The sequence below is a fragment of the Micromys minutus genome (assembly GCF_963924665.1).
Source record: "Micromys minutus genome assembly, chromosome: 27".
Lineage (NCBI taxonomy): Eukaryota > Metazoa > Chordata > Mammalia > Rodentia > Muridae > Micromys > Micromys minutus.
The window spans coordinates 32,109,737-32,135,663 of record NC_137962.1 but is presented as its reverse complement, the minus strand read 5'-3'; positions in this window follow the sequence as shown (position 1 = coordinate 32,135,663).

Here is a 25,927-nt window from a genome sequence, read left to right as displayed (position 1 = left end):
AACTCCAACAGGTACAACCATAGTAACTGTCACTCTCCTAAAGGTGCCTGTCACTCCAAGCTCAACCAGCGGCACATGTCCATGTAATTTTCCTCTTTATCCTCAGAGGCTTTTTCTTTGTTTGGTTGTATTTTCTTCATCTAGAAACTTGCAGGTGCCTCCCCCCTTTTGCCCCCTGCCTACCATGCCAGGTGGGCATCTGTAGGTTCCCATTGTTTATACAATTAGAGGTTGTCAGTGCTGAAGGTCTTGCCTTTCCACTCTGGGGACGTACTATTTCTTCCAACTTGAAGTTCAGTCTTTTTGCTATTTAAGATTCTTCATCTATATTCCAAATGAACCCAGAGGGAAAATTCTTCTGTGCATCCTCCTGCCAGACAGCTCAGCAGATGACAACACAGGGCAGCATGGGAAACTCACCTACAGTGAAGCATCTTTTATATTCCCACCTTACATGGAGTGTGGAGATGCTGGAAGGATAGGGAAGAACTAACTCTTTCACAGCTCTGAGAAAAACAAGTCTATAGCATGGTTTGCTGTCCGTGTCTCAGTAGATCAGGGAGCCCTACCATGAGGCTGGGCCAGAGTTGTCAAATGTCCACCAGAGCATGGGTGCTGACACCCCCAGAGACACACAACCAAGCAGGTAAATGACACTGAAGAAAGACGCTGAAAGAAATCTCAGCTTAGTGCTTAGCTGCCATTTACCTCAATCCAGGAGGGACTTCAGTGGCCTTGTGCTAAACAATACAACTTTTGTAACAAATCAAGGAAGTAACTGAGCAATCACACAGTGGGCCAGCAGACACTGGCTGGAGGCCTCTGACTTTCAGAGTGGCCCCATAGTGTCACTTGCAAAGAACCAGTATAGTGCTGGAAGATAGCTCAGTCTGGAAAGTACTTAATATACAAGTGTGCAGGCCAAGTTTGATGTTCAGAACATACAGCAGAAGCCAAGCATAATGACACATGCTGATAACCCCAGGAAGAGGAGGCAGAGGCAGAGGCAGAGGCAGAGGCAGAGGCAGAGGCAGAGGCAGAGGCAGAGGCAGAGGCAGAGGCAGAGGCAGAGGCAGAGGCAGAGGCAGAGGCAGAGGCAGAGGCAGAGGCAGAGGCAGAGTCAGGAAGATCCCTTGGTCTCCTTGGCCAGCCAGGCCAGCCTCACTGAGAAACTCCAGGCCAATGAGAGACTGTTTCTCCCTGCATATGTCATATACCACCCCACTGAAGTTGTCAAGGATTAGCTTACTCAGCAACCTGTGGTTTTGGCTCTGGGCTCCTGGCCTCCATCAGTACTGGCTCACTCCCTAACAGGTATCCCTTCTTCTTCCTTTTGACTCCTGGTGGAGTGAAAGTTTGTCCCAAAGCCTAGTTTCAGGGTTTAAAGAAGTCCTCTGACCTTCCCTGTACACTATGCCCACATTTTAAAGCCACCCACAGGACCTCCAACTTAACTGCCCAATTTCTCAGTCATCTCCCCCTTTATATCACCCCTGAGGCTGTGCCTTCTCCTGTGCCTCTTGTCCTGCTCCCACCTTCCTCTAAAGGCTCTAACTGAGCCGTTTCCCCAAACCAGATGAATCCCAGTCCCCACAAAGTCTGAGACCTCCACACATGGCTGTGTGACTAGTCCTTCCTTCCTCCACAGACTGCTAAGGAAAGTCATGGCTGTTTTTGTGGACTTGAGATCGGGATCTCTATTTAGGACTCCACGTCATGCCTTCCTGTTTTCTCAGACAGCCACTTATAAGACACCCCAGAAATGACCAGCTTTCTTCAAGCATTTTTCAGTTCTCCTAGCAGGTATCCAGTCATTTCTACTCCATGATGTAAGCTCCCTTTCTGGCCCTGACTTGTTGTTTCTTGGCCTGTGTGAATGCCGGAGATGTAGTTGTTGGGTCTGGTCCTCAATCTGCATAGCACAGACCCTCTTGAACTGCCCTGCCTGTCTGTCCTTCCTCCTTGTATCCATGATCATGGCCTCCTTCTGTGTCCCTTCAGTGCGGATCCTCCCACTTATGTGACATTCAATGTCTGTGCTGTAGTCAGAGAGTCCAGCTGGCTTCTCCCTCAGACAACTTCTGAGAACCATGTAGGTACTTTGTAAATGTAACCAGGTGAAAAGATTTGATAATTTACGACTAAAGATAGAGAATAATCGCCAATGAGAATTATATGCTAATAACACAGATAGCTCTGAGCATATCCCGTAGTTTCTCTCTTAACCTGATTCTCAACGAGGGGATCATAAAATCAAAGGTCGTCCTATTTAGCGGGGAACGGTGATGAACTGTGAATCTTCATTGCAGCCTGGGAGGGCTGATTATATAGATTAAGAATGAATTTTCACCTCGCTCTCATGAACTCAGCCAGCTCAGAGGCAGGACAGAGCTGGGGCTGAGGGGTTGCTCCATCTCACTGTCTCCATTCTTCATGTGGCATTTTGTTGACAAAGTCAGGTTCAGAGGTTGAACATGGACTTCCCGAGATGGAGGGTCCTAGCCTGCAGGGATCAGACTCAAACCCAGAACAGTGGCTGCTGAAAGTTGCTGACACTGCTTTTCATCTGGGTGTTAAACATACATTTCACTCCTCCCATGTTGTCCAGATGTTTTTTCAGGGTGGCAGATGTCTGACTCAAGTCCTTCTCCAATGATAAGAGGATAATTATACAAGTAACTCCAGTGTCTAATACTTATATAAAACCACTGCTACTCTGAAGATGGCCTCCCTCCTTCTGAGCCTGCAAATGCCACAGCCTGGGCCATTCCAGTGCCTCCATTTCACTCTGCACATTTCAGACCCATGGACTGTCTGCGACAAGTGATATTATGTTAAATGCCAGTGAGACACATGAGTCCATGGGGTAATAGTAATACAGGAAGGAAAAGAGGGATGGAGAGGGGAAGAAGGGAGGAATGAATGAAGAGAAAGAGAGAAAGGGAAGTGAGAAGGAAGGAATAGATAAAGAAAAGAAAGGGAAGAGGAGAAAGATATGATAGGAGGGATAAAAGGAAAAGAGAAAGACAGACTAGAGGAAGATAGGAGGGAGGAGGGAAGCAACAAGAAAGGGAAGGTAACACTGGGAAAGGAACAGAGGGAAGGGTAAGGAAAGGAGAAGGGGGAGGGAAAGTGAGAAAGTGACAATGGAGGAAGAAGAGGAGGAGAAAGAATAAGAAAAGAACAGGAGGGGCAAGAAGAGGAGAAAGAGGAAAAAGAGGAGAAAGATGAAGTGGAAGAAGAGGAAGAGAAGAAAGAGAAAGAAGAAAAAGAAGAAGAGGAGAAAAAATATGAGGAGGAAGATGAAAGAGAAGAGGAAAAGGAAGAAGAAAAGTAGAGAAGGGGGTAAGGAAGAAGAGCAAAAAAGAAAAAAGGAGAAAGAGAGGAAGGAAAAGGAGGAAGAGGAAGAAGGGAAAGAGAAAGAGGAAGAAGGAGAAAAAGAGAAAGAGGATGAGTAAGGAAAGGAACAGAAGAGAAATTAGAGAGGCAAGGGGGAAGAGGTACAGAGGAAGGAAAGGAAGATGGTAATTCTACCATCAGTCACCAAAGGACGCTCCAGTATACCTGGCCTTTCTGTACTTTGGCATCATCCAAAACCATCCCTGGCCTTGACATCACTATCTATAAATATTTTTGGTGCCTCTGTGCCTCCCTGGACATGAGGAGCAGATGGGAAGTGCTCATGGTCAGGGTCTAGCCAGTGTGACTGATGAGTATATATGCTTTGTGTGGTCATGTCCTGACTTTGGCCATCTATTTTGCCATGTGTCCTCTTGTCTTAGGATTAGTATTCATGAAGTGGCTCCTCAGGGAGGGCCTATGATTGTAGGAAAGGGTCTGATGTATGAAGAACTAGATGTCCCTCAGCTCACTCAGCCAGGCCCTGTGGAGAAACTACTAGTAAACACTCACAACACTGAAAGGTGTCACAAAACACATCCATGGCAGGTGATGGCTTTGTTGATAGCTCTGCCTCAGTGACTTTCTTCCCAATGTACCAGAGGTGGCATTTTCTATAACTGGGTCCAAGCATCTCAAGTTCTAGAAATTCATCCTCTGTGCCCCTCCCAATAGGTAGACATGAAGCTGGCACCTAGGATTTTCCACCCCAGGCTAGAAAGTGCTATATTGGAAGCTGAGGCAAGGTTCTGATTAATACTAAAACATGCCTATGTCTTTGGGCCTATTGAAACTGACCCTCAAATCATTTGCTTAGAAGTGGGTACCCTAATTTCAGAATTAAGATTGCCACAGAAAAGATGTTCTACATGAAGGGTTTTGGATATGAAGATGAGCCAGGGGGGAAGCAGAGTTCTACTGTGAACTCAGGGAACATATCTAACTCAGTCACTCTTTAGAGTCACTGAGTCTAGAGCAGAGTCAAATAAAGAGAAGATACCTGATTTGGGTCCAGAAGGAGTGAATGAATAAAGTTCTACCATTTGATAATTTTGTCTTTGATTGGCATGTGGCATTTTTATATATGGATGAAGTATGATAACATGGTTAGACTCACATACACATTGGATGTTTGCCACCTGCTATAAGCTTCAGATTCCAGGTGTTTAGGCATTGGTGGCTTCAGCTGGTTGTGCTGAACCAGCTTGTGATCTGGTCTCCTGTCAAGACAGATCCTCAGGGTTGAACTGTATATATGTGCACACAGAACCATCTGTAAGCCAGGAGTCAGCTGCAACCATGGGACTCCAGCAGCTGTAGAGAGGTAGAGTTTGTCCCTTGTCTCATACACCATTTGGGAAAGCCTGATATGTTATTATAGAGAATCAATATTTGCACGGTGAGTAGGCTGTAAAGTTTTATAGTTGTGAAGTGAAACATTTTCCTAACCATCCCCCAAAGAGACATAAACCCAACATGAGAAATTCACATGAAGATTCAAAGCTAACGATGGCAATGGTAGTGTGCTGGGGACAGGTGGCCTTATGTACACACCCTGAGTCCTTAGAGGGCTCTAGAAATGGCTTTTCCCTGCACACTACTACACAGGACAACCCTGGGTCAGGTTTATCACTATACCAATCTACAGAGGACAGCAGGCCTAGGTGTGGCACGCTGTACTGTTTCTCCATAGTCTTTATAAGGTTTAATTTTTCTTCTTTTTTTAAACTTTTCATAGTTTAGTTGTATTATAATATATAAGACAATAAGGTGGTATTTTCAAAAACTGGAAGAAATCACTTCAAATTTAGAATACGTATATTTAAATCCGAAGCTGCTCACATCTGAAGGTATGAAAAATGTTCTTGAAATACAAGTTCCCAGAAGTGATGTTGTACAAAGAATCATGATGAAAAATAGTTTTATTTAAAATGTTTAAATAAGAGAAGGAGATGTGAAAGGATGCTTTTCAATGAAGATAATTGAGTATGTTGAGACTTTATGCTGCTCTTCAGAATGATGGGAGAAATTAGAGACCAAGCCAAAGGAAAATAATATGTCCACAATAACACAGAATTAAAGGCTCAATATTATTAAGATAATATGGATAGTAAGCAGTCTCAGTATTAGATTTGAGGGCCTGCTCATCTGTGTCTTATTGGGAAGTGATGAATATACTAATTTTAAAAAATAAGAAGCAAACAAAAAGATGGGCCAACATGAATAAAATATGATTGTTGGACATGGCCAAACATATTAACAGACAATATAGAACAAGACAATCTTACCAATGAAGTAAAGATGACTGTAATGAGCAACAATTTCTATTATTTATAGTACTGGATCTAAGCCATGGGATCACAAGGGCAGATGTTCCACGGTGTCAGCAGTAACCTGGTAGGTGATGACCATGACATCACATGACAAACAGGTGGTATGAAGAATGTGTTCATTGCATAATTTTGAAGGTGTTCACCAAAAATACACACCTAGTTATCTGAGCCAAGACTAGAGAAGGTTCCACAGTAGTTCATAGGAACAGAAGAGATAAAATAAAGGAAAAACCAAATGATATTTATTTTGAATAAATCCCAGGATAGAAGGAGAGTAACTGATCATCAGAGCATTAGAGAACAACAGCCTGAGGCCCCTCCCTGAAATTCAAGCTGAGTTAAATATTCCTCTCATCTCCAGGTAGTGAGGTGGCTGGGTCACAGCCAATGCAGCCTGGCAGGGGAAAGAGATAAAACCCACCGAAATCTGGAAATTCAAGAAATCAACTATTAGAATCCTAAGTAAATATTTCAAGGATGCTGGATGAACAATGAATGATAAAATCCAATAGATTATGTTGCAATTCATAAGCAAAGAAGTACAAAATATGGTTTTTGGATGTTCCCGTTTAGCTGTTTAGCAGTGTGCAAGGGTGTGTGAGAAAACCTCTGTGGATTGGGGATTTGAGTCTTCTATGTATGCAGGAGTCTTGTAGCTGCACAGTGTGATGGATCTATTTTCAGTTTCATTTTTTGAGAAATCTGCATACAAATTTCCATAAAACCAACCTGGATGTATATCAGCAAAGGAGTGGATAAGGAACACTTGCTAAATATACATTATGCAGTTTTATTCAGCCACAAAGAAGCGTGAGAACACATTGTTTGAAGGGAAGTTGAAATAACCGGCGATTACACTGAGGGGAATAAATCAGAGCCAGAAAGACAAATGTCATATGTTTTCTTTCATCTGTGGATACTACATTTTTTATGAAGACATAAAATCGTTAGGTTTATATGGCAGGAACATGGGTGTGACATATTCTTGAGAAGTGTAGGCAGGCTGAAAAGATGTAGGTGTGGTTAGGAGTGGCAAAATCCATTTCATACTGTAGGAAACACCATAGAAAGCACAGCACTCCATGCTATGATGCACACCACTAAAAGACAGTCAATAAGTTGCTATTAACTATAAAATGGTATCTTTTACAGTAGCATTGAAGAAACTCAAAAACACAGACATTTGTCTAATCACACATGCTCAAAGTCATGACATCAGCACATAGGTAGAAGACATTTCTTACCAGCTTATGACAAGATAAAAACTTTAGTGCAGGTGCACTGAAACTTTTACAGCAAGTTTTGACACCCCCACGTTTCCATGCCACTGTATAAGCAGGTTAAAAATAAAAACCAAATATGAACAACAAAACAGTTCTCCACAGCTGTTTAAGAAGCACTGTGTCTGTATTATCCACAATTCTTAAGAAAGAAAGTAAAGGCTATCTAAGTAGAGAAACACTGCCCTGTTTACTCTTGAGGTGATTCCATGATGTGAAAATGGCCAATCAACTTTCATTGGTCAATAGATTGAATACAGTCTCAACTAAGATTCAAGAAGGGTGATTGTGGATGGGTCGATACTGAAATTCATACAGCAATACAGACAGTAAACAACAGACATGGGAATTTGGGGGAAAGAGCACAACCATGGGCTTTAGTCACAGTGAATGAAGTTCTGAGAGAAAAGTGTGGCCATTGAGTAAGGTGGAAGGGGAATGATGCATCAAAAGGCTAACATGCAGAGTGTGCAGTCTAGAATGTTCTTGAGTTTGTTCTCAGCCAATTGGTAGCATGGTACTGGCATTGCATGTTGTTTGAGATTTTTTTGCATGCATAAAAATTTTTTAAACTATTTATTTAAAAAAAATTCTTTAATATGTATGTATGTTGCCTGCATGTATTTCTGTGGACCATGTACATTTTTGTTGCCCAAAGAGGGTAGAAGAGGGTGTTGGATCTTCTTGCACTCAAGCTACAGATAGTCACGAGCCAGGCATTTTCATGGATAGAAAGGTTGTGATGTTAAGGTGTCACCATTTGCTAACATGATGGGATGTTTATAGTTAAGCCTTTTTCCTGAAATTCCTGAAAAGGATATTTATAGACCATACAAATAATTTCAAACTTCACTCTGGAAAAAAAAAGTAAAGCTGTTGGGAAACTCAGGACAATTCTGAAGAAGACCTCTGTGCAAAATAATCTTGTAGCATTTTATGGTTTTGCAGAAAGTTTGAACAGTTTGGGAAGAGGTAGGGACATAACCTTTTCTGTTCCCACTGCTGTGACAAAAAGTATCCAACAGAAGCAACTTGAAGAAGGGAGGTCTATTTCGGCTGACAATTTGATAATAAAGCCCATCATTGTCCTGAAGGCACAGTGTTGGGAGCTGGAGGGAGCTGATCACATCGCACCTACACTTAGGAGACAAAGGAATGCTGGTGCTCAGCTTGAGTTCTCCATTTTTAAATAACCATTTTACCCCTATTGTATGTGTATGACTGTTTGCCTGCAAGTCTATGCATTACATATGTACAGGGCATGCAGAAGCCAGAAGAGGGTGTAGGCTCCCCTGGGACTGGAGTTGCAGGCAGCTTTGAACTAGCACATGAATGTGGAGAACCTACCCTGGGGCCTTTGGAACCTGTGCTCTTAACCAAGAGGCATATACCCAGGAGCATCGATTTCTCCATTTCATTCAGTCTGGAGATTGAGCCCAGAGGTTTTGTCTCTTAGGTGAGTCTAGATTCTGCCAAGTTGACAGTCTATGCTAAACATCACAGAGGAGAATAAATTGGTCAGAGAGACAAAATAGACAGCCAAGATTTGAACCTATGACAGGAGTGAAACCATGGTCTAAGCTAAGGGTAACAACAGACCTGAGGGAGGAGACAGAACTGTCTGAGGGGGAGATGAGATTGAGTGGAAGACTCATGACTCTCAATTCATATTACAGAAGAAGACAACTCAAGTGTACTATTTAAGGACACAATAATAGCACAATTAATCTATAAATTATTTTTTATTTGATGCCATGCATAGAACCCAGTAAGAAACACTGCAAGGATTCTACCACAAGCTACATCGTGACCACTTAATTTTCTTCTGGGAGAATTAGAGCTATTTTTGAAACTCAAAGTAAGCATTTAAAAATTTATTAGTTTTTTTTAGTTGGGAAATGCATGGTACATTAGCAAAAAGTTTAAAGTGAATAATGTCTAGCAAATTTTAAATTGGAAAAAAAATGTTTCTCAGTATAAACCTTGAGGAAAGTAAGAAGTAAGAGAATAAGTTGGGTTATAAATTAGAAGAAGTTCAGTCAATAGAAAATAAAAATCATTCATGCCATTAATGTGTACAGAAGTCCCGTAAAGCAAAATAATCCAACTGAGAGCTCAAGAAATACAGACTTGGGTTTTGTGTACAGGATGACACATGTGAAGTCCATATGTTGGATCCAAACCAGGCCCCTCAAATGGTAGTGGTGGTGACAAGGTACTAAATAGAACTCTGATTCGCTAAACAGAAGCTGACACTCAGCTATCTGCAGGAATCTTGTAAGGCAAGCTTCTATCTACCAGAAAAACCCACTACTTCTGTTGTCTTCCCCAAGGGTCAAACTATCTCTTACCTCAGGCAAGGGCATCTAGTTCCATATTAATCCTAAGAGCCTCCATCTGCTCAAAGATCTCCATTTGTCATCATCTACAATCTATTTTCTTTCTTGCCAAGGCCCCCGGCCCTCTATTCTCAGACAAGTAGTTTCTTCTCCTGATAAGCTTTTCTGGAAGTGGAAGTGCTCCGGTTCCATGATTTACCTGCTCCCTTGCTTATTCCATAGGTTCAGGAAAAGACTTAGTCTCAGTAAATAGGTGATGCAATTAAAGACCTCCGTGAGGCACATTCTCCACCGATCTGATGGACAAAGTTTCTCCTAGCACCTAGAATGGCATAGACAAAGGATGTGACCACACCATAGATCCCATATACAGCTGGAGGAGCCATATAACTACATGTGAATATCAGTCTATCTTCTAGTCCTACTGGACGATACTGAGGGAAGGCTCAAAGACTTTAACAGTAGATAAAGAATGGTACTGCAGGGTATACTGAGCAAGCTCTGAGGTGTCCTGATTTTGCCTGGGGACACAGATGTCTCTTCACCCCAGGTAGGACATCCCCGACAGACCAAGACTAAACCCATAAACTCCATCTCAGCGAACCAATATACTTAGCGAGGTTACAGACAGTATGATTGACACAGGAAGCAACATCACAAAACCCACCTCCAACATGGGAGAGGACCAAAGAAAGCTGTAGGAAGCTCTATTGAAGAAACTGCCTACTGGTTGTATAGTATTTGGGAGTCTTGTTAGTTTCTTATTACATTTTATTATTTATGTATGTACTTTTGCTTGTGGTATGTATATGATTATGTCTGCATTTGTGTATATCAGTGGGTGCACATACTCAAAGAAGCCAGAACTCAGTTCTGGGCACCTTCCTCCTCTATGGATCTCCATCTTAGTTATTGAAGCAATGTCTCTTATAGAACCTGGAGCTCACCGATGAGGCACAACTGGCTGGTCAGCAAGCTGGAGGGGTTCTTCTGTTTCTGTCTCTCCAGGGCTGGGATTACAAGCATGCACCACTACACTCAGCTTTTATACCGGTGCCGGAATCTGAACTCAGGTTATGCAGTGAGTGCTTTTCCAACTGTAGCAACTTCCTGTCCCCTGACCCCTTAAGAGTTCCTGTAACTTCCTATTGAGTATCCTGAGCTTTTCCACTTCCTCCCACAAGGGAAAGTTTCAATTTGGAAAAATAACTCAAAACAAAACAAACAAACAAACAAAAAACAAAAACAGTCTTTGGAAGACCCTATATCCTTGGAAACAATTCTTTCACTGTGGCTTCTGCAGTCAGAGGTCTAAGATGCTTTGAATGGGAAGGAGCCATAGGAGGGAAAAACAAAAGAAAGCATAACTAGTGATAAGGAGCATGTGACACTTATCTCCTTCATATCAACCTCAGTCTGAGTTTCTGAACAAGAGGAGATTACGTGCAGAAGGAGATAGATTCAGGAATTAACCATAAAGCCAGTGATAGGCGGTGCTGGCTTTCATGATTGCATTTTAAGAAGTAGATACATTGCTCGGTTAATTTCATTATAGTTAGTGTTTATTTTCATTTAACTTCTATCATCTTATCCATTTTTCTCCTGACAACTTAGAGCACATCAGTGTGTACTTAGTTTCCTCATTTAAGAAACAGCAACAATACATTTCAGTGGGTGCTTTTAATATTTAACTTTTTTAATTTTAAATTTTTATTCAGTTTTATTTATGTGTATGTGTTTTTTTATGTTTGCCACATATGTACAGTACCTATGAAGGCCAAAAGAAGGTGCTGAATTAGCCTGTATTTGGAGTTACATACAGGTGGTTGTGAGCCACCAAAAATGGGTACTAGGAATGGAATTTGGGTTTTCTGCAAGAGCAGCAGCACTCTAACCACCGTACCATCTGTCCAAATGCAATTGATGTCTTTTTTAATATGCTTATTGTTTTGACACTTGACACATGATTGAGTTTTGAAGTTCCTTTTGTTGTTCTTGTTTTTGGTTTTAGTGTTTTGAGACAGGGGTTCTTTGTGTTACCCTAGATGTTCTGGAACTTACTCTGTAGACCAAGCTGGATTCAGACTCAGAGAACCATCCATCTCTACCTTGTAAGTGTGTGTGTGTGTGTGTGTGTGTGTGTGTGTGTGTGTGTGTCTGTGTGTACTAAGCATGTACACAATTGACTGTACATGTGTGTGCATGCTTATAGAAGCTGAAAGACTACATTGGCTGTCTTTCTCAATAGTTCTCCACCTTATTCTTTTTAAGATAGTGTTTATCCTTGACCCCAGAACTCATTGATTGACTAGATAAGTTAGCTGTAAGTCTCTAGAGATTTTCCTGTCTCACCATCTTCAGACCCCTAGCACCAGGGATACAGATGTGTATAATCATGCATGGCATTCCTACATGATGTTGGGATCTGATTTCAGATCCTCATGCCTGTATGCCAAACACTTTACCATCTCACTTAATAAATTTTGAAGACTTAAAACAGTGTATCTTCATTTCTGCCTAATATAAAATGAACACCCCCACTTCCTAGTGGCTATGTAGGATCTGACACACACATAGATACCTCGGTCTTCAAATGCAGTGTTTACACAGACTCTCCCAGCATAAATCTGCATGATATAAATCTTCTTTATATTACTCATACTGCCTAGGGTCCTGTAGTGGCTGTGTAGGTAGCCATTACACTGCATTGCCTAGGAAATGATGATCAGGAAGGAGTCTGTGCCAGCAGCACAGATGAGGTGCTCTGACAAATCTCACAGATGGCTGGTAGACCATGCAGATGACTGGTAGACCTCACAGATAACTGAGAGGTCTCAAAGATGACTGGTAGATTCCACAGATGGCAGATGTCACAGATAACTGATAAACCACATAAATGGCTGGTAGAATCAATAGTTAGCTGGTAGACCCCACAGATAACTGGTAGATACCACAGATGGCAGGTAGAATCAACAGATGTCTGGTAGACTCCATAGACAACTGGCAGACCCTACAGATGGTTGGTAGAACCAACAGATGACTGGTAGACCACCCTGTGCTTGGGTCACAGCTGCCCTGTGTCCTCATGCCATTCAGTGTTACTGCCTTCTCCACACTCAATCCTGACATGTTCCAAAGCAGATCTTCATGCCAGCAAGTAAAGAACACAGTTTGGGGACCTCATAAAAAGAGATGAAGAGTGAAGCCTCAGATCCTCATCCGATTCCAAGAACACAGGGCACTGAGGCACTGGACTGGAAATGACAAATCTGTACCTTGCAAAAGGTGATGTCAGGGGCTGCTGGGAAAGGAGTTTTAAAATAAAAAGCAAAGGGCAAGAAGAGAAGAGCTTAGGAAACAATGGGATGGCCTGGGGGTAAAAGTCCCTTGCCTCAAAGCCTGGTGACCTGTTTGAATCCCAGAAACCTACTTGGTAGACAGAAGGAGCAAATTCCTGCAAGCAGTCCTCCAATGCACATGCTTGTGCACCAGTCCCAACACACACAAATAAACACAAATGAATACACAATTGTAAAAAGAATTTTTAAAAACTTATTTTCAGTGAAGATCGACATTAAATACGCCAAATGCCAACTGTGAAATATATTTATGACTCATGTGACTGACAGCCCTGAAATGTAGGACCCATCTGAAACCAAGACAGATTTTTAAACAACACCAACAGTCCAAATTGATAGCCGAGCTTTCCATGGCAGGTCAACTTGAAAGGCAGAGTGGGTCCAGGCATAAAAAGGATGCCTGGTTAGTAATGTCACACAGAGGAGTTACAAAGGAAATTCCTATCTCAAGTCAAACAGATTGGCATGGATTTTTTTTTTTTTTTTTTTATATCTGACAAATGTAGACAAATGGGAGACAATTGAACTGCTTAGGTATCGCTTACTCAACACTATGGTAGTGGAAAATAATTTGCCTTCACCCCGCAGAAGCTAAATATACTCATAACCTATGACCAAGCTGAGAACTTCTATAATTATAATCCTCCAACAACAGCAATGACAAAAATTGAAAACCAGAGGTTTACATGGACTCAGCAGGAAGCGCACATAGGATGTTCCCATCAATGCGATTGAGAGCCCATTGACTTGCAAACGACCCAGAAGTGAGGCAGGACAGGTCACACACTGGGAGGAAAGGCACAGCTGGGGCTGGCTCAGGGACACACCCTTGACCTTTACAGGGTCAAATGACAAAAGAATACCGAAGAATTTCTGCCTTTTGTTTAAACTATAAAACTAAAGGAAGGCTGAGCTGGCCTGCTGGTCACAGCTGCACACCAATGCAGTAATTTGGTAAAGAAAACCCAAAGATCTATGAGACAAAGGCTCACTCAGAGATGCTTTGGTGCCCGCCACAGAGAAGAACTTAAGAATTGACCCTCTAGATTTTTTTCCTCCAAAGGGAAATGCTTATTATAAGCATTTGGAATATTTCACATTTCGGAAGTCAAAATTTATTTATAAAGGATAGAAAGAGAAAATAAAATAAAAAGCATTCTATCTAGTGCAGAAGACTGTGAAAGTATGTAAGAAAAGGTTCAGCTAGGAACATCTGGTGGAAGACTAAGAAGAATGTAATATGAGGCAAAAACTCTCTCTCTCTCTCTCTCTCTCTCTCTCTCTCTCTCTCTCTCACACACACACACACACACACACACACACACACACACACACACAATCTTTCACCAAAGAAGCAGTCATTAAAGGATTTGGAGACTCACCTCCACACATAGGCAAGCCCGCAGAGAAAAGTATATAAAGAGAGAATCTTCAAGACTTGCTAACGTGTATGAGGGAAAGTGAGAGAATCTGCCATCCTGCTACAAGTAAACAAAGCAAATTGGAGTTCAAACAGATCAATCCAATAAAAGGCAAGTTAGACAAATGTACACAGATGTTCATCATGGGACAGGGGTGACATTTCAAACACAAAGCTAAGATGAGCAGTGAATACCTGTATGGAAACAGCATAGCAAGTTAAGTAGTGGCAGTGGCCTTAAGAATGGTGGGTGGTTCTTAACCTGTGGGTCGCGACCCCCAATGGGATTCACATATCAGACATATTAGAAGTCATGGCAGTGGCAAACATATAGTTAGGAAGGAGCCATGAAATACTTTCATGGGTGGGGGTCACCACAGCATGAGAAACTGCCTTAAAGGGTTGCAGTATTAGGGAAGTTGAGGACAGCTGCCCTGTCGTCTCACTCCGCATGTCATCATCTACAGATATCTGAAAGGCTTGGCAAAGATGAAAAGAAACACACAGGAGTCGTGCTGCGGTGGTGTTTTGTGTCGTGTGTGTGGTGTCGGTTCTACCCACCCCAGGCCACCCCCAGTCCATCTGCTTCGAAGGCCAGGCTGTCCTGCCCAACTGCAGATAGCACAGGGCTGGAAGCCCAAGGCACTTCCTGGGAGCAGTACATGGAGGGACCCCAGCCAGGACATCTGGAGTCAGGAACCATCATAGCCTTTGCCTCTAGCTATACAAAAGATGCTCCACCTCCCTCTAGAGCGCTACCCAGAGCTGAGAAGTGTTTGGACTTACCGGGAGCTGCCTGCCAGATGCTCTCCCAGCTCACCCCTAAATCTCACTGGCTCTCACAGGAGTCCCAGAGTCACCCCCTCAAATTTGAACATCCCAAGAAACCCCATATCCAGTCTCCTTTCTCTGGGATTAGATGGAATAGAACAAATCATAAAAGAAAAATAGATTTAAAAAAAATTCTAGGGTGTTGAAGACTGTTTTAAGACTACCATTAAAACCACAAATTATAGGAAAAGAAATAATTCTATTAAAATTTTAAACAGTGTGGTAAAAATGCATAACCTAAAAGCCAGTAGAGCAAAACAAAATAAGCCTTTAAAATGTATGCCTGTATGGGGCTATAAATAGACAGAGGTGGAATATTTGTTATTAAGAGAAAAAAAATCTTCTTACTTTCTTAAAATTTAAGTAGAGCTACCAAGTCACTAAAATGCATTACTTCAGCAGAAGAACATGAAAGGAGTTGGATGAAGATTTTTGTGAGGAACAAGGATGACCTCCGCTTCATACTTATGAGTAGAGGAGACTCAGAGCAGAGAAAGCCGGGTAGTTTATTCCATGATCTCACAAGAGCAGGTGTCTACTGGGACAAGAGGCAGTCACCTCACTTTGGAGAACACTGAACTCATAACCTTGAGCTCAACTCCTAGTTTTCTTTCCTGGGGGCTGGATAATCAGGCAGTGTAATCTTCTGTGTCAACTACTGGTTGCTTATGTTTGTGTGTTTCTGGGTAGCTTCATGTCTGCCTGCCACATCCTGCTTACTTAAAGCACATGAATCTTTCCTGCATGTGCATCCTTAGGCAAGCTTGACTCTTAATCCTTTTCTAAAGTTTTAGTTCAGGTCTGGGTAGCTGGGCTGGCAGAGGTCTGTTTTCTGCCTGTGGCTGGATCTCAATTCACCTTTGTCTTGAAACTGAGCCTTTGGGTGTTGTCTCTCACTGTTTCATCAGGAAGGGCTTTACAATGTCACTTCCACAATGCAAAGCTATCTGAGTCCTCTGATAAAGATTGGGCCATCTGATTGCTAACGACAAGCAAACAAGCAGGAAAGAAAAATGTCCACGACCTTGGCCTCCCGAGAAGTTGGCAGAGGCAAGTCCTCCCTCTTAAAAATGACAGCGGATGGGTGTAAGATTTTGAACCTACTCTAAATGACACTTGGCAATATTTTCAGACTTATTAATATGTCTAACTTTTGATGCAGCACTTCAGCTTCTGGAAAGGGTCCTACTTGTTCTCAGTATTGTGTGTCTGGAAATGTTTTTTGCAGCCCAGCTCCCAGCAGCAGGACTCAGGGAGGGGAATGTTCATAAATAGGGGAGGACAGTTGTAGAAATAAAACCCCATGCAATGATGTTATGAAATTATTAACTCTTTTAAAAAGAGCCCCGAGTTTACTGAAATAGAAGTCCCTAGTATTTTTGAACTACGAGAAAAATTTTAGGATGGGTGGCCACACTAATATTTGGGTAGAAGTTGAAAGAGCACCCATGGTGATAGGGTTGCCATGCACACAGACCATGTACAGGAGTCCCAGGCAACTGCTATTATGCTATCTGCTTTTTCCAGAACAGGAATCCCAGTGCTAGGGCCAGGACAGGAGGGAGATCTTCATTCTTGTTTAAGTTTTAGATTTGATTGACAATAGCTAAATTTTATAAGACACCATGTGTTATATTCATATACTCTGTATAAGGACTGTCCTGATAATTAGCATATCCGTCCCTTCAAACAGTGCTCAGAGCTTTGTGATGAAGCCATCAATATCTTTTGCTAACCTTGTGGAAGTTCAGATGTGGTTTGAATGGTAAGCATTTGAACCCTTAATTTCTACCCAGTAGCACTGTTCGGGGAGCACTGGGGACTATAACCTTAGTGGAAGAAGAACGTCATGGGATGGGGTTTGGAATCACATACCCCCACCTCACTTTCAGTTTGTCTTTTCACCTCTGTGTTTATAGATGTGAGCTTCCCAACTCCTGTTCCAGCTGCTTGCTGCCATGGCTCCTGCAGTCTTGGACTCTATCCCAGTGGAATCATAAGCCAAAATAAACCCTTTCTTCTGTAAGTTGCTTTTGGTCATGATGTTTTTAGCATAGCAAAAGAAAATTAGTGAATACAACTAATACAATATTTGTTTTTTTAAAGACAAGGTCTTGTGTTTCCCAGGCTGGCCTCACATTTGCTATGTAACCCAGGCTGACCTTGAAGTTCCGTGCTTCTTGTGTCTAGTGGCACATGTGGTTTATGCCAAGGTGGGAATAGAATAGCACTCCACCAACTGGGCCACATCCCCAGATATGGTGTTATTGATGACAGTCAGCCCATTGTTCACTAGAGTACCAGAAATTACCTCCTATTTAGCTAGGTCTGGCTGTGGCATTGTACATTGGACCACGGTCTGCTGCCTACCGATCTTTTACTTGCCCCTCATCTCACCTTTGTGTAGCTTTCGGGGCAGTTACTTGCCCATGTGCACTGTAGTACCATTTTCAACAGCAAGGATGATGACTCAACCCTGTGTTCACCAGTGAGCAGAAAGCAGTGCCCTGTGTGTTGGCAATGGAACAGATGTGAGGAAAGGACAAGATTCTACCTCCTGAATCGCCTGTAGGGTGTCCTGTCTGTCAAGTGGTGCAGGTTAGGCTTATGATGATCAGCATATGCTACATGCAGATCCACTGTGCTAGGGTTTAAGATATTAATCATCTCCTCCCACAGTCAAAGATCTCTTGTTCTGGGGAGATGGCCCAAAAGTGCCTGTTATGAACCACAAGGATTTGAATTCAGTTCCCTGGCATCCATGTAAAAAGCAGGTTTGGTAGCATGCACCTATACGACTGACTGGGCAGAGAGATAGGCTAGTCCCTGAACCTCATTGGCAAGACAGCTGAAAGGTCTCAATCAGCCTCAGGTTCAGTGAGATACCACCTTAAAACATTAGGAGGTATGGTTCAGCTGTCAAGATGGCCTATTGCTCTTATAGAGGACTCAAGGTCTGTGTTCAGCATCCATGTTAGGGAGCTCAAAACTGCATATACCTCCCACTTCTTGTGGATTCTAGCAGGTAAGAAAAGACATCTAATGTCAACCTATGGTCTCTATACATACATATACTCACATACTATAAATACACCATAATACACTATATACACCACACATACACTACACATGGACAAAGTTTTTTAAAAGTCAGGTTGCTCTGCTTTCTCTGTAGCTCCTTTCTTCCTGACTCTATTACTAGTCCCTGGTGATGGAGCCACTGTGAAACTCTATAGCCTTGATCTACAGTGAGCCCCTGACCCTGTTATGAGCAGAGGCTTCAAACTGCAACAGACTATTATTCTAGCCTGAGTCTTCTACATATTTGCAACCTGAAACGGGCAGCCAGGAAGACCTAGAAAGGCAAAGAAGGCCCCTTGACATGTGAGTCTACCATGTGAGGTGAACATCTGCAGAAGAGCAAAGCCAGGCTTCCTCAGATCTTGTATGTCACGGCCCCAGATGTGCTGTTAAGCCACTGTGCAGCCATGGGACGGTCAGGGAAGCTCCCAGGGTTATGTTCAACTGTTCTCAAAACTCAATAAGGGCATTCTAAGAGCCAGGTAAGGCTCATGTACTATGACTCTACTGGCACTTAGAAAAGTTGGGTGCTCAGCTTCTTTCATGCTGCATGATTGGTGAGCAGGTATATATCTGGGGACAGCTTCCCTCCCCAGTAAACAGCAGTAGCCACCAGTAAAACACATTCCTTATTCTGGGAATATGTCTCTCCAGCTCACTTAGTAATGTGTATGTCCAAGCTGATAGGCTTTCAGATTCCATCTCTCATCTTCTGGGATTTGGGTTGCTGGCAGACCTTAAACTAAAGACATGTCTTCAACAGGATCTGCACAAATATTTTGCCCAGGTTTTCCCTCTGCTAATGGCAACCATAGGCCAATGAAAGAGTTCTCCTGCTCTGGTGTCTACTTCTGATCCTTCAAGGTGGCCAGCATTCTATGGGATGGCTGTCAACAAGTGTCAGCAAAACCTCTTCTGGGAATTCAGCTGTCCTTCCATGCGAGGGGTAGCTCAGCTTAGTGCTTACCTGGAATCTGTCCACACACTGAACACCACAGCAGCCAGAAGAGCTGCTCTGAAGCCTATTTAAGCCCTGGCAGAGATGCCATCCCATGCCCCCAGAGTGGCAGCAGCTGTGTCTTGTCATAGAGTCTTCCAAACTGGGAGATGTAGGGCCTGCTCCACAGTGCACCTGGCTTCCCAGCTGTGCTTAGAAGCCCCACAGGAATCACTAAAGCTCTGGATACTTGCTGGCAGAGGCCCTAGCCAAGCATGGCAGCTGTCGACAGCCCCTGCGTGTTCCCATACACAGGAGAGGTACTGCTCCTCCTGACCTGGCTATGTCATATAGGACAAGTCAGAGACAGCCTCCTCTTCCTCAGAGCCTAGTCCCCTCTTTCCAGCTGGGGTGAGGCCTTATCTCGGCCAGCACGGGGCCATGTCAACACCCATCAACCTGGAAAGTTCATGTTTGCCTTCTGAATCACAGACAAAAGCCAAGGTTGAGCAGAGAGTTTTTCCTGCCCTCTTTATGCCCACAGTAAGATGGAAGGAACAGAAGTGACAGCAGGTCCACTTACGAAGAGCAGATGCAGTGTTGCCTGTGGTTATGACACAGCCTGGGTCTGTCAAGGCTGAGTGGGGACTGTGTGTCTCTTCCTGGAAGAAGAGCTGCTGGCTCCAGGTTTACCCAGGGATCCTTGGGAACCTGGAGTTTTTCTGTCCTCATAAGACCAGCAGCAGCAGTGAGGGCAGAAAATACCTTATCAAATCTTTAATAGAGCCTAGCCATAGTATGGGAGCCAAGATCTCACTAGATAAACATCCTTGGGGGTTCCTTTTGAAGGGAAACTGGATATCTAGCCATGGTTGTGTGGAAGGCAGAAGAATTGTGGGGAGTATGACTGGGTAGAATTGTACCCACCCACCTCCTTAACCCCCTCAAGGCCTACCAATGTGAGGAATGATACTAACTCCTTCTTCTAGCACTCTAGGCTCTATGAGCTCCCTTTTGTCACTTAGGATGTCTCAATTTCCATAATCTCCCTTCATCTATTGGTACTTATGTGTCAATCTCAGTCCAACACCAGGCTTCTAGGACACACCAGCTGCCTATGTGAGACAAAGTAACTTCTAGATTCCTGTTCCTTTGTCTTTATTACAATGTCTTCTGTTCGTGGGTGGGGGAGCTTGTGTGTCATCTATCTGTTCATGGCCCACTCAACAGGACCCACTCTTTGAGTCTTCTTTGTGCACTGATATGGCTTCTATGCCCTTGTGGGTATCCAAGAACACCAGGACGGAGCAGGTGACAGAGATTCTTCAGACTCTGGAGGAACATTTGTCATCTTGTCATTTAGTTATACAGAGTAGAACCTGTTTCTTCCCTCACTTTCACCTAGTCTTCAGGGACTGGAAGGGCAGAAGACTTTGCTGGGCAGAGGAAATTCTTATTGATTGGTGCCTCATCTTGTTGCCATCCTTTAAATATCCACCCAGGATCCACATTCATAATTAGAATCCCAGCTGGCCCTCCATACTTTCTCAAGAGAGGTATATGCAGAAGGGCTGCTGGCTGAACTCTAGTTGACAAATGTGCTCATTAGAGGGCTCTCTAAACACACCACACACACACACACACACACACCTATGAGACAGAGAACAGGATGATCTTTTTGGAAACTCCTGTAACTGAGCAGGGCAAGCACTTGCTGTCCTGGATACCTCAAAGGTTGAAGCAGGAAAATCATTTGAGTCTAGGAATCCAGCTGAAGCTAGCCTGGACAACACAGAGATCCAGGAAAAAGTTGAGTTATACAATATTACATCACCATATTTTAGGGTCCTATTGGTTTCATCTCATTGACAGTTCAGATAGTTTGGACCTAAGATGCTTCTTTCTTGCATTTATCCCAAAATCGCTCTGCTGTAGATTCTCTTATAGACCACACTCACTAGCCTACAAATACCCATCACACCTAAAACCTCTGCAACAGACATCTGTAGTAGCTGAGACCCATTGCCCATCCTTCCCTTCCTTCTAGGTAAAAGAACACCAATGCTTGCTCTAGAGACAATTCAATGTCTACCAAGAACTTTCCTCTGCCACCTTGCCTAAGTGAGCGGCATCATTCTGCCCAGTGATATCGTCACACATACCTTCTAGGATTCTGGGGAGATATCCTGATATGAGTCTAGTCCCTTCCCTGTTTTTCTTCTTCTGTTGTCTCACTGAGGATGTACGTGCTGTACCTGAAACTACAGCAATCATTTGTCAACCATAAGCGAAAGATTCAGAAAACCAGCCATCTTGACTTTAATATCTCGAGGCCAGGAAACCAGTTAGTAATTTGTGTTTCTCTGTAAATGATGCTAATAAAATCTTCACTTTGTTTTAGCCAAGGTGTTGAGACACTGTCATTTGCACCTGCTTCCAAGTGCATAGTTGGAAAAAAAAAAATCTCCCTTCTGTCTATGGAGTAGCCTTGGGAATATTAGACCACTGAGAAACAGTTATTATTAATTGGATCCTCCATGCTAGAAAACTGGGCATGACTTTCACTTGACAAAACCAGGACTCATTATAAAACAGTGTGTGTGTGTCTCCCAGGGTCACACTGCTTGCAAACAGCAGAGCCTGGATGTTACCCTGCTTTGGCTGACTTCAGGGTGTTTATGATGCAGCTCCCCCTCATGCAGGGAGACCTGGTGCACAGAGTAAAACTGAGCTTGCTCACCAGTGTGCTGGAGACACCCTTCATCTGTTTTTAGCTGGCAGCCCTATGACAGTGTGCACTCCAGAGGGATATCGGTGCCACTGAGTCAGAGAGATAGAGGGAGGGAGGGGAAGGGAGAGAGGGAGGAGGAGAGGGAGGGAGGGGGAGGGGAGGGAGGGGAATGGGGAGGGAGGAAGGGAGGAGATAGGGGAGGGAGGGGATAAGGAAGAAAGAGGAATGGGGAGGCAGAGAGGGAGGGGATAGGGGAGGGAGGAAGAAGGGGAGGGGGAGAGGAGTTGTGTGAGTCCTGAGGATATCAGAGTTGATTCTTGAACTTTTACACTGGCAGATGCTACTGTCCTGCCTTTCTCCTGGTGTGGAGGAATATTGATGCACAGACCTGGGGTTTCTGGTAAGTTGGTCATAGCACAGAGCTATGAGGAGTGAGTGCCCAAGGGAGAGTCCCCACATTCTGCATACAGCGAGGGCCTTGGCACTTTAATATTCTTCCACATTTGTTAAAGCATGAGCTGGCATGATTTAAAACACTGCATCCGCTCCAGAGTTCCCTCACTCCTGTCAGATGCGGTGGATGAGGGACTTAAGGCTGGGCCCATCCCACACATGGGAGACTAAAGATGGGCAGCTCCTGGCTACGCCTGGTTACGTGGAGGAGGAATGAATTAGCCTTGGCAAGAAGAAGGTAGAGACCTGGTCCCCAGTCCTATCTATCTTCTAGCCTGCCATTGTTGACCACCAGGGGCTGTGGCTGGTCTGAACATAAAAGAAAAAAAAAAAGAAATGGCTTCCCTCCAGCCAAACCCAGGCCATAGCAGAGAGGTGATGCGGGCCTTTGGAAGCTCAAGAACTCTCACTGCATGTGTCTCTTCTGGGCAGGACAGGAAAATGGTGAGGGAGAGACACTGGAAAGAGATAATGTACAGTCAGTCACAAGTCTGGATCATATGGCATAACAAAAAACTCCCCAGTCTCTGCTGATCACTGGGTCTCCTTGCTCCTTTTTCTGAAATAGTAGACCCCCAAGACTTGTCTAGTTAGCCGCCAGCCTGCTCTGGGGTGGGGTGAATAAGTTTGGTGCCCTTTGGCAGGGTCTTCCACCTGCCAGTCACAGACAGTGCAGGCAGCCCTCCCACTGGGACTGAGATCTGAGGTAAGGCACTAGTATTGCCATATTTGGTAAAGTCTATTTTTATCCCATTCCCACAGAGGCAGCATGGCACTGGCAGGCGTGGGCTGGTCCTGATGAGGGGCCTGTGGGGACTTATGAACCCTGCAGAACCTTGATCACCCCCTGACACCCATGTAGATGCCCCCAGTTGACCCAGAGAGCCCCCTCCCAACCCAGCTGCCTGCTCCTATATCTCCCAGAAGCCCCCGGAATCTGCAATCCAGACTGGTTCCTGAGTACTGAGTAGGGCAATTTGCAGCCCCATCGCTGAAACAAATCCTTAGTAAGTGGTTTCAAGCAGTCACATGTATAAAGACAAAATGGCTCCATTTTTTTTTAAACTAGAAATCTGAGCAAGGTGGCATCACACTGAACCATAGACCTGAAACCAGAGTTCATACATGGCCTACTAAAAGTGGGGTGGAAAGATTTTAAGAACCAGAAAACCAGAAAACAAGCAGTGAAACTGTCTCCAAGGAAAGATAGGGAAGGGTTACCCCTAATAAGTCAACAAGATGGCTGCCCAAAGAAGACCTGAACAAGAACACCAAAAGGGATGCTAACCAAGAAGGTTAGAATCTCATGGGGGCCCACCCCAAACAAATGAATTAAATCCAACCAAGAAATGAAAAGACAGGGAGATGGGCTCACTAGGAGACACACACACACACACACACACACACACACACACAAACGCACACATGTGTATATATCTATATCTATGTGAATAAATTTATATTTATTCATATATACATATGTGCATGTATATATATGTGATGTATACATATTTATATATTTAACAATAGAAATTAAAAAAGGAAGGTCCTTGAATTTGAGAGGGAACAAAGCACTATGGGAGGTATTTGAGGGAAGAGAGTAGGGCATGTGGAACCTTGTTACCAGACAGAAATAAGAAATGGTACAGATGAATGAGCTCCAACCCTGGGAATCTCAGAACTGAGGACAGCAGGAATGGAGCTATTCCCTGCCTTCTCTGGAACATGTAACCATGATGCCCCACTGAGGACCATGGGCACTGGGTCATGTATCATAAATACCCAGAGTTCTTTGTGCTAATAATGTACCTAGATAGGCCGAAACCATCAACCAATGAGTTTCTCTTCCTGAGAATTCCTCCCTGTAAAAGGCAGTTGAACCATGGTTCAACCCAAATAAAGTATATGCATTTTGGTCCACCATTAAATAAGCCAGAGATGTCCAGAAGGAAAGTGTAGACCAAGGACCCCTGTTCTGACTCCCAGCAGTAGAATGGTGATCCCTGAGCACCCAGAGAGGAGGCCAGGAACCACAGCTTTTGTCTCAGACTCCTCCATTTCCCTCCCTGTCTGGCAAAGGAAGATGGAGGGCCTGTGAAGACACAGTATAACTTACTTCTGCCTCCCTTGAGGGGTGTGGCCAGCATCCAGGTACCACCAGTAGAGAAGCAGGATGCAGTGCAGCAGAGAAGGGAGGGAGGAAATTAAAAATTTCAATTGAAGAATGTCACTTCCTGTCCAGGAAGGTCCCAGCCTAGCAGAACTGCATGACAGAGATGAAAAAGCAAACAATGACCTTCTCCTTGCCTTACCTAGGGCTGCTGAGACAAAAAGCCACATGTGGAGCAAGCACGTCTCTGTGTCAACAATTGAGTCATGTGTGGATCCAGTGGCATGTTCTGCTTGCCTCTGCCATCTCTGCCTGTCACTCTAGGTGTCCTATTTCTAAGGCTGGATACCCAGAACCCTAACACTTTGTCACGTCATAGGAACTTGGGAGTGGGTAGGTTTAGCAAGGAACAATGCAACCAGCTCTCTTTTTTACTCAGGGCTATGGGCACAACAATTAGCAGTGAGATAACTTGACAGGTTTGGCTGGGAGTCTCCATCTTCAGCCAGGAGGCCAGGCCACATCTCTTTATACACCCCCACGACCATGTGCACAGAAGCAGGGGATTTGGCTTATGTCTGAAAGAAAGTGGAATGCTGAAACAAACATGGTGCTAACATGCTGTGCTATAGAAAGTGAGACCAACCAAAGAGCACACATGGAGGGACCCATGCATGGCTCCAGCTGCATGTGTAGCAGAGAATATCATTGACTGGCATCAATAGAAGGAGAAGCCCTGGGTCCTGTGAAGTCTCATTCCCTAGAGTAGGGGAATGCTAGGGTGTTGACGTGGGAGTAGGTGAGTGGGAAGCAGAGCATCCTCATAGAAGCAGGGAGAGAGATGATGGGGGAATCAGAAAAGGGGATAACATTTGAAATGGAAATACATAAAATATCCAATAAAAAAAGGGAAGAATAAGATTAAGCAGTATTGCACAGGCAAAAGAAAGAAAGAAAAAAAAGAAAGAAAGAACAAAGAAAGAGAAAGTGGGCAAAGCAACTCAGAGGATTAAACATTGCTCTTGATGTCACAGACCCCTGACTAAAGGCCTGGGAAGCCATATATTTGACCACTCATATTAGCAGCATGTTCTTGGAAAAGATGAATCTAGGTCTATGGTTGAGGGTGGCACCCACTTTTATAAGTGGTCACAGCCCTGTGAAGTGAGTGGATGCCCTCATACAGTCTCAGGGTCGCTCCAGATAGGCACACAATATAAACCTAGAGTCCAGGTGTCACACAACACCTATTCTCAGTGACGTCAGAGCTAGATCTCTCCTTGTATTTGTATCTTGGACTGGATGCATGTCTGAAATGAGCTCTGACTTGTAGAAAGATCTAGAAGGCAGAATGCTGGTTCTAGAGTTGATTATAAATGCTCTGGATTTTGGTAAATGAAAGGGATGTTTTCTGAATACCTGGGCCACTCCTGGCATTATCTGGTGTTCTCCCTCTTTCCATAAAGGCTATCCATATCTATTCATCTCCTGAAATTCAGGTCACTCATGCTCAGTGCTTGAAAACATCCCTGTGGCAGTTCTCCAGTGATCCTTATGATGGATGGATTCCTGGTATGATGGTGGTGACTGCAGTTGTTTGGTGACATTCACTTCCACAGGTAACCCTTGTGTGCAGGTCTCCTTGAATCTCCCC